Consider the following 10,344-nt stretch of genomic DNA (forward strand, 5'->3'; position numbering starts at 1 on the left):
TGTCAGTCGATGACACAGTCGATGAAGTGGCACGCAACCATTGGTTGATCCATGCAACATCTGAGCAGGGGAAAGCCACCATTACCAGCATTTCTGGTTGTGACTATATGTTACACAGCTATGGACGGAAGTTACTTTTCGTAGCAGTTTGGGAGATCATTTTAGCTAACCCTAACCCTTTTCCTAACCTTAACCTAATTCTCCTAACCTGCAACATTAAATTATGTTAACATGCTGTGTAAGTTCTCCTAACCAGCTACGAAAAGTCCCTTCCGTCCATAGACAAAACCAGAGGTCAGCTGTGTGCAGGTGCACCTAACAACCCTGGAAAACAAGGGATAGGCAGATAAGAAACACTTTTCTCAAATAGTGTAATGATAACTAATAATATAACTTTAAAATTATTCCTCAAAGGCAGTGAAAATACAGGCAACAATGTTACTAAACCCAGCAAAAAAAGAAGCGTTCTCTCACTGTCAACTGCGTTTATTTTCAATAAACTTAACATGTGTAAATATTTGTATCAACTTAAGATTCAACAACTGAGACATAAACTGAACAAGTTCCACAGACATGTGACTATCAGAAATTGAATAATGTGTCCCTGAACAAAGGGGGGGTCAAAATCAAAAGTAACAGTCAGTATCTGGTGTGGCCACCAGCTGCATTAAGTACTGCAGTGCATCTCCTCCTCATGGACTGCAACAAATTTGCCAGCTCTTGATGTGAGATGTTACCCCACTCTTCCACAAAGGCACCTGCAAGTTCCCAGACATTTCTGGGGGGGGAATGGCCCTAGCCCTCACCCTCCGATCCAGACGTGCTCAATGGGATTGAGATCTGGGCTCTTCGCTGTCCATGGCAGAACACTGACATTCCTGTCTTGCAGGAAATCACACACAGAACAAGCAGTATGGCTGGTGGCATTGTCATGCTGGAGGGTCATGTCAGGATGAGCCTGCGGGAAGTGTACCACATGAGGGAGGAGGATATCTTCCCTGTAACGCACAGCGTTGAGATTACCTGCTATGACAACAAGCATAGTCCGATGATGCTGTGACACACCACCCCAAACCATGACGGACCCTCCACCTCCAAATCAATCTCGCTCCAGAGTACAGGCCTCGGTGTAATGCTCATTCCTTTGATGATAAACGTGAATCCGACCATCATCCCTGGTGAGACAGAACCGTGACTCGTCAGTGAAGAGCACTTTTGCCAGTCCTGTCTGGTGAAACGACGGTGGGTTTGTGCCCATGTCTGCCCATGTCTGGTGAGGACCTGCCTTACAACAGGCCTACAAGCCCTCAGTCCAGCCTCTCTCAACCTATTGCGGACAGTCTGAGCACTGATGGAGGGATTGTGTGTTCCTGGTGTAACTCGGGCAGTTGTTGCCATCCTGTACCTGTCCCGCAGGTGTGATTTTCGGATGTACCGATCCTGTGCAGGTGTTGTTACACATGGTCTGCCACTGCGAGGACGATCAGCTGTTGGTCCTGTCTCCCTGTAGTGCTGTCTTAGGCGCCTCACAGTATGGACATTGGAATTTATTGCCCTGGCCGCATCTGCAGTCCTCATGCCTCCTTGCAGCATTCCTAAGGCGTGTTCACGCAGATGACCAGGGACCCTGGGCATCTTTATTTTGGTGTTTTTCAGAGTCAGTAGAAAGGCCTCTTTAGTGTCCTAAGTTTTCATAACTGTGCTTACCGTCTGTAAGCTGTTAGTGTCTTAACGACCATTCCACAGGTGCATGTTCATTAATTGTCTATGGTTCTTCATTGAACAAGCATGGGAAACAGTGTTTAAACCCTTTACAATGAAGATCTGTGGATTTATTTGGATTTTTTATGAATTATCTTTAAAAGACATGGTTCTGAAAAAGGGACGTTTCTTTTTTTCCCTGAGTTTATAATGAGCTACAGTGGACATGACTGAATATGTTCATGGCTCTGGGATTCTAACTAGCAACCTTTCGGTTACTGGCCCAATGCCCTAACCGCTAGGCTACCTGCTGCCCTAGTTGACTCACTCAGTAATGAGAAAGTGTTTTTACCTAGTCTGGGAACTTGATTCCCACACCAAACATCAATATCTTACCCTTTGCAAGCATTACTCCAAACATAAATACAGATCAATGACTGCATCCATGAATTCATTGGTTCTCTTGTTCAAAACAATAACATCCCAGGTTACAATAAAGTACCATGGATGGACAGCTACTCAGCCAAGTGGCCACCTGCAGCTGAGAGACCTATTCCTAGACAATCCATAGGGATGAGTTAGGCCACTGAGCAATAACAACTGGACTAGGTGTTATTCAATGTGATATAACAACCTGTGTGTGTGTGTGTTATCAAACTGCTATCAGTATACATTTACATTTACATTTAAGTCATTTAGCAGACGCTCTTATCCAGAGCGACTTACAAATTGGTGCATTCACCTTATGATATCCAGTATAATGATGAGAAGGAAGCATTGGGCATGATCGGGCCCTAAATGAGAAAGTGAATCCTCTCCATCACAGCCCGTGCTGGTACACACATGCCTCATATTCATTAGATCACATATCAAAACAAGTTGTACTCTGCCAATGACAATAACAACATATGGTGGTAGGCGTATCACAAATTTCAAATGACCAGAAAATAAATTAATGTTAATCACTAGTCAAATGGAAAACCATCAAGATTTGATAAACAAATGTGGTCCAGATTTGATAAAGCACCTCATGGGTATTCACATAGATCAGTGGCCAAATCAAATCTCTCATCTCATTTTGAGTACCGATTGAATTTCAGCAGGTTGACACATTGCCACGAGCAGAACTGAGCGATTTTCCCCTTAGATAGGCCAGCTGCAAATTAAAAATGTACTGTATTGTAAAAATGTATGAATACAAAAAGGTGCTTTTCGGTCTTCATTTAAGGTTAGGGTTAGTTATTAGGTTTAGCAGTGTGGTTAGGGTTAGGTTTCTAATCAGATTGTATAACTTTGTGGCTGTCAGCTAGTGACCACCCACATGTCAGTTCAACATCTAGGTTTGATTTACATTTGGTTTGATTTACATTTGGTTGAGTTGTCAACTAAAGTGAATTAAAAGTGAAATCAACTACACATTTTACCATGTCATTGGATTTCGATTAAAAGTCCCCTTTTAACCTACGAAATTCCCTTATGTTGATGCCTTCTTCAAATCCAACCGTTTCCCACGTTGATTCAACGTCATGATATTTAATTTTTGTTGGTGAAATGACGTGGAAATGCAGAGCTGCCTCCAGAGCAAGATTCATGAGGAAAAACGCTAACCTGCTGAATTCCATCCATAGCCTGAACATCAATGTAGATTAATTATCCTATAAAAAGGTGTGAAGTCTGTTTTTGACACCCAAATCTCAGTCCTTCGATTGCATGCCTCTGGGAGTATTGCCTAACAACCTACTCTACGAAGCCACCGACGCAATGTGAGTCACAGCATTCAACCAGTTCCAAACTGGGCGCGCTGGGGCTTGCATCACCGGGAGGAAATCCTGGTTGATTTCTTTAGAAACGCAGTTGCACAAGTTACTCTAGAGGGCCTTCCAATACATTATTTATGCATGCCAGAATTGCTCAAATATGGCTATAAGAGTTTGTTTTCTCTTTTTTTTTTACTTGCAATCTTTAACCAAAAACAAATATATGCATATAAGCTATACAGCCTGGATGAAAAAAATAACAAATAAGAAGGCAAAAATATATATACACTTTAGTTGTTTTTTCACTTAGAAAGAAAAGCATGCAGCAAACATATCTGGCCAGGTGACACACAGACACACTGAGACAGCTTTGTTTGTATTTATACTGTATGTCGACTATGTGTACCGTTTTAAAATGTATGTCGTTTTGTGCTTGAGCTGTTCTTGTTTATTCATGTTCTGTTTTGTCATGTTTTATGTGGACTCCAGGAATCCCCATAAAATACCACAAAAAAGAGCCCCTTGAGTTCTTACACATGGACTACAAATATTCTTGAATGTTGCACTGATCTTGAAAGCGCGTACTGCTCTAAATTGTAGGCTACAATTCAAACATTTAGAAGAGAACATTAATTAACTGTGCCTTACTTGATATTTTGCTTCCTCTCCAAGTCGCCGATTTCCCAGTAGCTGATAGTTATCCAGTCAGTGAATTACTATGCAACAAATACCGAAGTTTTGAGAGGGGACTCAGTATGCTAGCCAATAGTTCGCCTCATTCCTTCACCAATTCAAGGGCGGATAATAAGCTACTGTTGTAGACCATACTGTTAAAGCAATGTCAGAATGCTGAAACAGTTCCTTGTCATTGAAGTCCAGTATGTTTCCCAGCGCTGTCTCTTCTCCCCGACATGTAGCTAACTGAACCGCGCTCTTCACTAGCGGTCCTCTAGGTTTGGAGAAGGGAGTGGCGTAGGTTATGCATGAGACAATATCGTCACGGGAACTATCGCCTACCAAATAATAACACTGTTCTAATAACCATTAAAAACACAATTATAATAAAAATGTCTCCAACACAATATAACATGGTTGACAATGCACAATTAAATATGCACTATGCATAAATCGGTCTGCCATTTCCTGGTTGCAAAAAGTTGCTTAAATTTCAGTTTATGTGACAAAACAAGTAAGTATAGTGTAGATAATCATTGTACCATCTAAACCACTGTCAAATATATGTTCCATAACACAAAATATTGTATTTTCAGCTGTTTGAAGCTGGTGTACAAAAAGTAAAAGACACAAAAATGTAACGGGAAGCATAGAAATAGCTACATAGTACATATCTACCAGATCTATATTTCACATTTCTATGTACATTTGGTTGATCACCCAAAAAGTTATATATAGTAATTAGGCTAATAAAAATAATTATTAATTGTATTTAGTCCCAGAGGCATTAATAATAACACATTCATAATGGGAAAATGATCATAACATTGCTTTGGAGGACAATGTGAAATTATTAAAGTAGAAAAAAGGAGTGAAATCATCCTTAATGAGATGTCATATTACAGTTTCAGAGATAGTTTAGTCATGGCAAGTTTGTAGCCCCTAGGGACATTTTTTATATTGTATAGTCAAAGGGTAGCTGTTATTTTAACTGAAAAGTAGGCCCATACATGAGTAAGAACACAGTGGCCTCCACCCAGCCAAAGTGAGCAATCGGGGGAGAAGGGCCTTGGTCAGGGAGGTGACCAAGAACCCAATGGTCACTCTGAAGATGCTCCAGAGTTCCTCTGTGGAGATGGGAGAACTTTCCAAAAGGACAGCCATCTATGCAGCACTCCACCAATCAGGCCTTTATGGTAGAGTGGCCAGACGGAAGCCACTCTTCAGTAAAAGGCACATGACAGCCCGCTTGGAGTTTGCCAAAAGGTACCTAAAGGACTCTCAGACCATGAGAAACAAGATTTCCTGGTCTAATGAAACCAAGATTGAAATCTTTGGCCTGAATGTCAAGCATCATGTCTGGAGGAAACCTGGCACCATCCCTACGGTGAAGCATGGTGGTGGCATCATCATGCTGTGGGGATGTTTTTCAGCGGCAGAGACTGGGAGACTAGTCAGGATCGAGGGAAAGATGAACTGAGCAAAATACAGAGAGATCCTTGATGAAAACCTGCTCCAGAGCGCTCAGGACCTCAGACTGGGGCAAAGGTTCACCTTCCAACAGGACAACAACCCTAAGCACACAGCCAAGACAACGCAGGAGAGGCTTTGGGACAAGTCTCTGAATGTCCTTGAGTGGCCCAGCCAGAGCCCAGACTTGAACTTGATCGAACATCTCTGGACAGACCTGAAAATAGCTGTGCAGTGACAATCCCCATCCAACCTGACCGAGCTTGAAAGGATCTGCAGAGAAGAAAGGGAGAAACTCTCCAAATACAGGTGTGCCAAGCTTGTTGCGTCATACCCAAGAAGACTCAAGGCTGTAATTGCTGCCTCAAGGCTGTAACGGTGACTAAACAAAGTTGCTGTGTAAAGGGTCTCAATACTTATGTAAATGCAATATTTCATTTTTTTTTAAATATATATACACATTTGAAAAAATGTCTTCACCTGTTTTTACTTTGTCATTATGGGGTATTGTCTGTAGATTGATGAGGGACAAAAACAATTTAATACATTTTAGAATAAGGCTGTAACATAACAAAATGTGGAAAAGTCAAGTGGTCTGAATACTTTCCGAATGCACTGTATATGGACTAATAGTTACCATGAGGTGATGGTTATTTATCACATCATATTCATCCTATTTATCAGTTTCCTTTACAATTTACATGAAATCTTCCTCCCTTGAAACTACCTGAGTGTTATAGCTATTATTGTGTCTGATTAAGCATAAATAGAAGCATGATATTGAGGTGTTGCATTAGCAGAAAAAAAGATGGGTGAAGGAGAAATAAGGATATCTGGCTTCAGGCTCTGTTGTCCTTTGACAACCCTGGCTGGGATTTAAAAATAATACATTAATTTCATCTATACTCTGGAGGTGTGGCAGATTGATTACATTTGAGTCCACATTCCTTGCTTTCACCAAAGTACAACTTCAGTCCTGAGCAACCTGAACAACACATTTCTAATCCGTCCATCCCAGAAGCAGTAGTGTTCCTGCTGCATCCCAATGTAAACACACAGACGGGCATATATCAGGGTCTGAATACCAGGCAGTCATGGACAGTCACAGCCTGTCTGATTTAAAGTGAGGACAGAGTCCCAACAACTCATTCTGAGAGCCACTGGAGTAGGAAAAATACCTTTCTCATAATGTTTGTATTTCTATTATGGATCCCTGTTAGTTCCTGCCAAGGCAGCATCTACTCTTCCTGGGGTTTATTATGGATCCCTGTTAGTTCCTGCCAAGGCAGCAGCTACTCTTCCTGGGGTTTATTATGGTTCCCCGTTAGTTCCTGCCAAGGCAGCAGCTACTCTTCCTGGGGTGTATTATGGATCCCCGTTAGTTCCTGCCAAGGCAGCAGCTACTCTTCCTGGGGTTTATTATGGATCCCCGTTAGTTCCTGCCAAGGCAGCAGCTACTCTTCCTGGGGTTTATTATGGATCCCCGTTAGTTCCTGCCAAGGCAGCAGCTACTCTTCCTGGGGTGTATTATGGATTCCCGTTAGTTCCTGCCAAGGCAGCAGCTACTCTTCCTGGGGTTTAATATAGATCTCCGTTAGTTCCTGCCAAGACAGCAGCTACTCTTCCTGGGGTTTATTATGGATCTCCGTTAGTTCCTGCCAAGACAGCAGCTACTCTTCCTGGGGTTTATTATGGGTCCCCGTTAGTTCCTGCCAAGACAGCAGCTACTCTTCCTGGGGTTTATTATGGGTCCCTGTTAGTTCCTGCCAAGGCAGCAGCTACTCTTCCTGGGGTGTATTATGGATCCCCGTTAGTTCCTGCCAAGACAGCAGCTACTCTTCCTGGGGTTTATTATGGATCCCCGTTAGTTTCTGCCAAGGCAGCAGCTACTCTTCCTGGGGTTTATTATGGATCCCCGTTAGTTCCTGCCAAGACAGCAGCTACTCTTCCTGGGTTTTATTATTGATCCCTGTTAGTTCCTGCCAAGGCAGCAGCTACTCTTCCTGGGGTTTATTATGGATCCCCGTTAGTTCCTGCCAAGACAGCAGCTACTCTTCCTGGGGTCCAGCAAATTAAGGCAGCTTATACCATTTTCAGAACATTACAATGCATTCACAGATTTCACAATACACTGTGTGCCTTCAGGCCCCTACTCCACCACTACAACATATCTACACAAACAAATCCATGTGTACATGTGTGTATAGTGCGTATGTTATCGTGTGAGTGTATGCCTATATTTTGATTGCTTCACAGTCCCCGCTGTTCCATAAGGTGTATTTTTATCTGTTTTTTAAATCAAATTTTACTGCTTGCATCAGTTACTTGATGTGGAATAGAGTTCCATGTAGTCATGGCTCTATGTGGTACTGTGTGCCTCCCATAGTCTGTTCTGGACTTGGGGACTGTGAAGAGACCTCTTGTGGCATGTCCTGTGGGATATGCATGGGTGTCCGAGCTGTGCGCCAGTAGTTCAAACAGACAGCTCGGTGCATACAACATGTCAATACCTCTCATAAATACAAGTAGTGATGAAGTCAATGTCTCCTCCACTTTGAGCCAGGAGTGATTGACATGCATATTATTAATATTAATTAACTCTCTGCCCTGTTCTGAAAAAAAGTCCCTTTTTCCTAAGTCCCTTTTTGTTAATGATGAAAGATACCCCTGTATTGGAATCCTGAAACGACTTTATCTCACTATAGTAACTGGTCACAACCACAGAGTAGGCTGCAGATCAAAGGATGGGAAAAAAGTTCCCACAGCGCTAGAATGTAAACCTTATTTCCTCAATCTCTTATGATCTCAGTAGGCTACTTTATCAGACCATCTCAGTAGACTACTTTATCAGACCATCTCTGTGGGTTACTTTATCAGACCATCTCTGTAGGCTACTTTATCAGACCATCTCTGTGGGTTACTTTATCAGACCATCTCTGTAGGCTACTTTATCAGACCATCTCAGTAGGCTAATTTATCAGACCATCTCTGTGGGCTACTTTATCAGACCATCTCTGTGGGCTACTTTATCAGACCATCTCTGTAGGCTACTTTATCAGACCATCTCTGTGGGCTACTTTATCAGACCATCTCTGTAGGCTACTTTATCAGACCATCTCAGTAGGCTACTTTATCAGACCATCTCTGTAGGCTACTTTATCAGACCATCTCTGTGGGCTACTTTATCAGACCATCTCAGTGGGCTACGTTATCAGACCATCTCAGTAGGCTACTTTATCAGACCATCTCAGTAGGCTACTTTATCAGACCATCTCTGTAGGCTACTTTATCAGACCATCTCTGTGGGCTACTTTATCAGACCATCTCAGTGGGCTACGTTATCAGACCATCTCAGTAGGCTACTTTATCAGACCATCTCTGTGGGCTACGTTATCAGACCGTCTCTGTGGGCTACTTTATCAGACCATCTCAGTAGGATACTTTATCAGACCATCTCTGTGGGCTACTTTATCAGACCATCTCTGTAGGCTACTTTATCAGACCATCTCAGTAGGCTACTTTATCAGACCATCTCTGTGGGCTACTTTATCAGACCATCTCTGTAGGCTACTTTATCAGACCATCTCAGTAGGCTACTTTATCAGACCATCTCTGTAGGCTACTTTATCAGACCATCTCTGTGGGCTACTTTATCAGACCATCTCAGTAGGCTACTTTATCAGACCATCTCTGTGGGCTACTTTATCAGACCATCTCAGTAGGCTACTTTATCAGACCATCTCAGTAGGCTACTTTATCAGACCATCTCTGTAGGCTACTTTATCAGACCATCTCAGTAGACTACTTTATCAGACCATCTCAGTAGGCTACTTTATAATACTTGCTAATGAGAACAACTGTCCATTACTGAGAGTAAGACTGATTTTGAACACAATAGAGACACACACACACACACACACACACACACACACGCACACACACACACACACACACACACACACACACACACACACACACACACACACACACACACACACACACACACACACACACACACACACACACACACACACACACACACACATGTTAAACTAAACATTATAACATCAGGTCACGTGACAAACGTACATAATGAGTAATATGCTAATCATGATGAATAAGTATCCCATCTACCTGGTCTTTCATGTACATTAATATTAATTGGTCTGGGATAAATACTCTCTAATTTCCTGGGTGATTCCCTGGGTGATTGCTAAATACTGCACCATTTAAACACCCCAATCCCCCCAAAACACATGTAAATATTGGACTATAAATTGTGCCTTTCTGACTATACTTGTGCTAAAATGTTTATTCTACTGAGCCATTTACTTTATGTTGGTATTCTTAGCTTTTATTATTTCTTATTGTTGTTGCATTGTGGAGAAGGAACCTGTAAGTAAGCATTTTGTTGGACAGTGTATACCATGTGTATCCCGTACATATGACTAATAAAACTTTAAACTTGATTCTGTATGAGAGGCACACAGCCAAAGCAGAGGTGGGTAACTGTTCTTAGCAGGTTGTTTGTTCCCTGACAGAGATGACAGTCTGATTCCTCAGTGAAACACAGTTTGACACCTGGAGCATGTCCTTGTCTAACTATGTTTTGCATGTAAAGGAAACAAAACCTCTTTTCACCAAAACCGTCTTCTTCCTTTTTTCATTCTATTATAGTAAGCAGATGTGTTAATATTGTAAAGTTTGACTTTGGAAGATCATTTCAAATCAAATCAAATTG

The 10,344-nt window shown here is 42.0% G+C and overlaps 1 protein-coding gene across 1 annotated transcript in view; it reads right to left on the reverse strand.

Annotated features, from left to right (window-relative positions):
* lepr (leptin receptor) overlaps positions 1–4,348 on the reverse strand; it is a 56,774-nt gene extending 52,426 nt beyond the window's left edge. The window contains exon 1 of the mRNA XM_039002003.1: positions 4,107–4,348. The gene's annotated coding sequence lies outside the window, so the exon portion shown is untranslated. The remainder of the gene's footprint in view (positions 1–4,106) is intronic.
* Between the last annotated feature and the right edge of the window lie 5,996 nt (positions 4,349–10,344).

The sequence above is a fragment of the Salvelinus namaycush genome, chromosome 10, assembly GCF_016432855.1.
Source record: "Salvelinus namaycush isolate Seneca chromosome 10, SaNama_1.0, whole genome shotgun sequence".
NCBI lineage: Eukaryota > Metazoa > Chordata > Actinopteri > Salmoniformes > Salmonidae > Salvelinus > Salvelinus namaycush.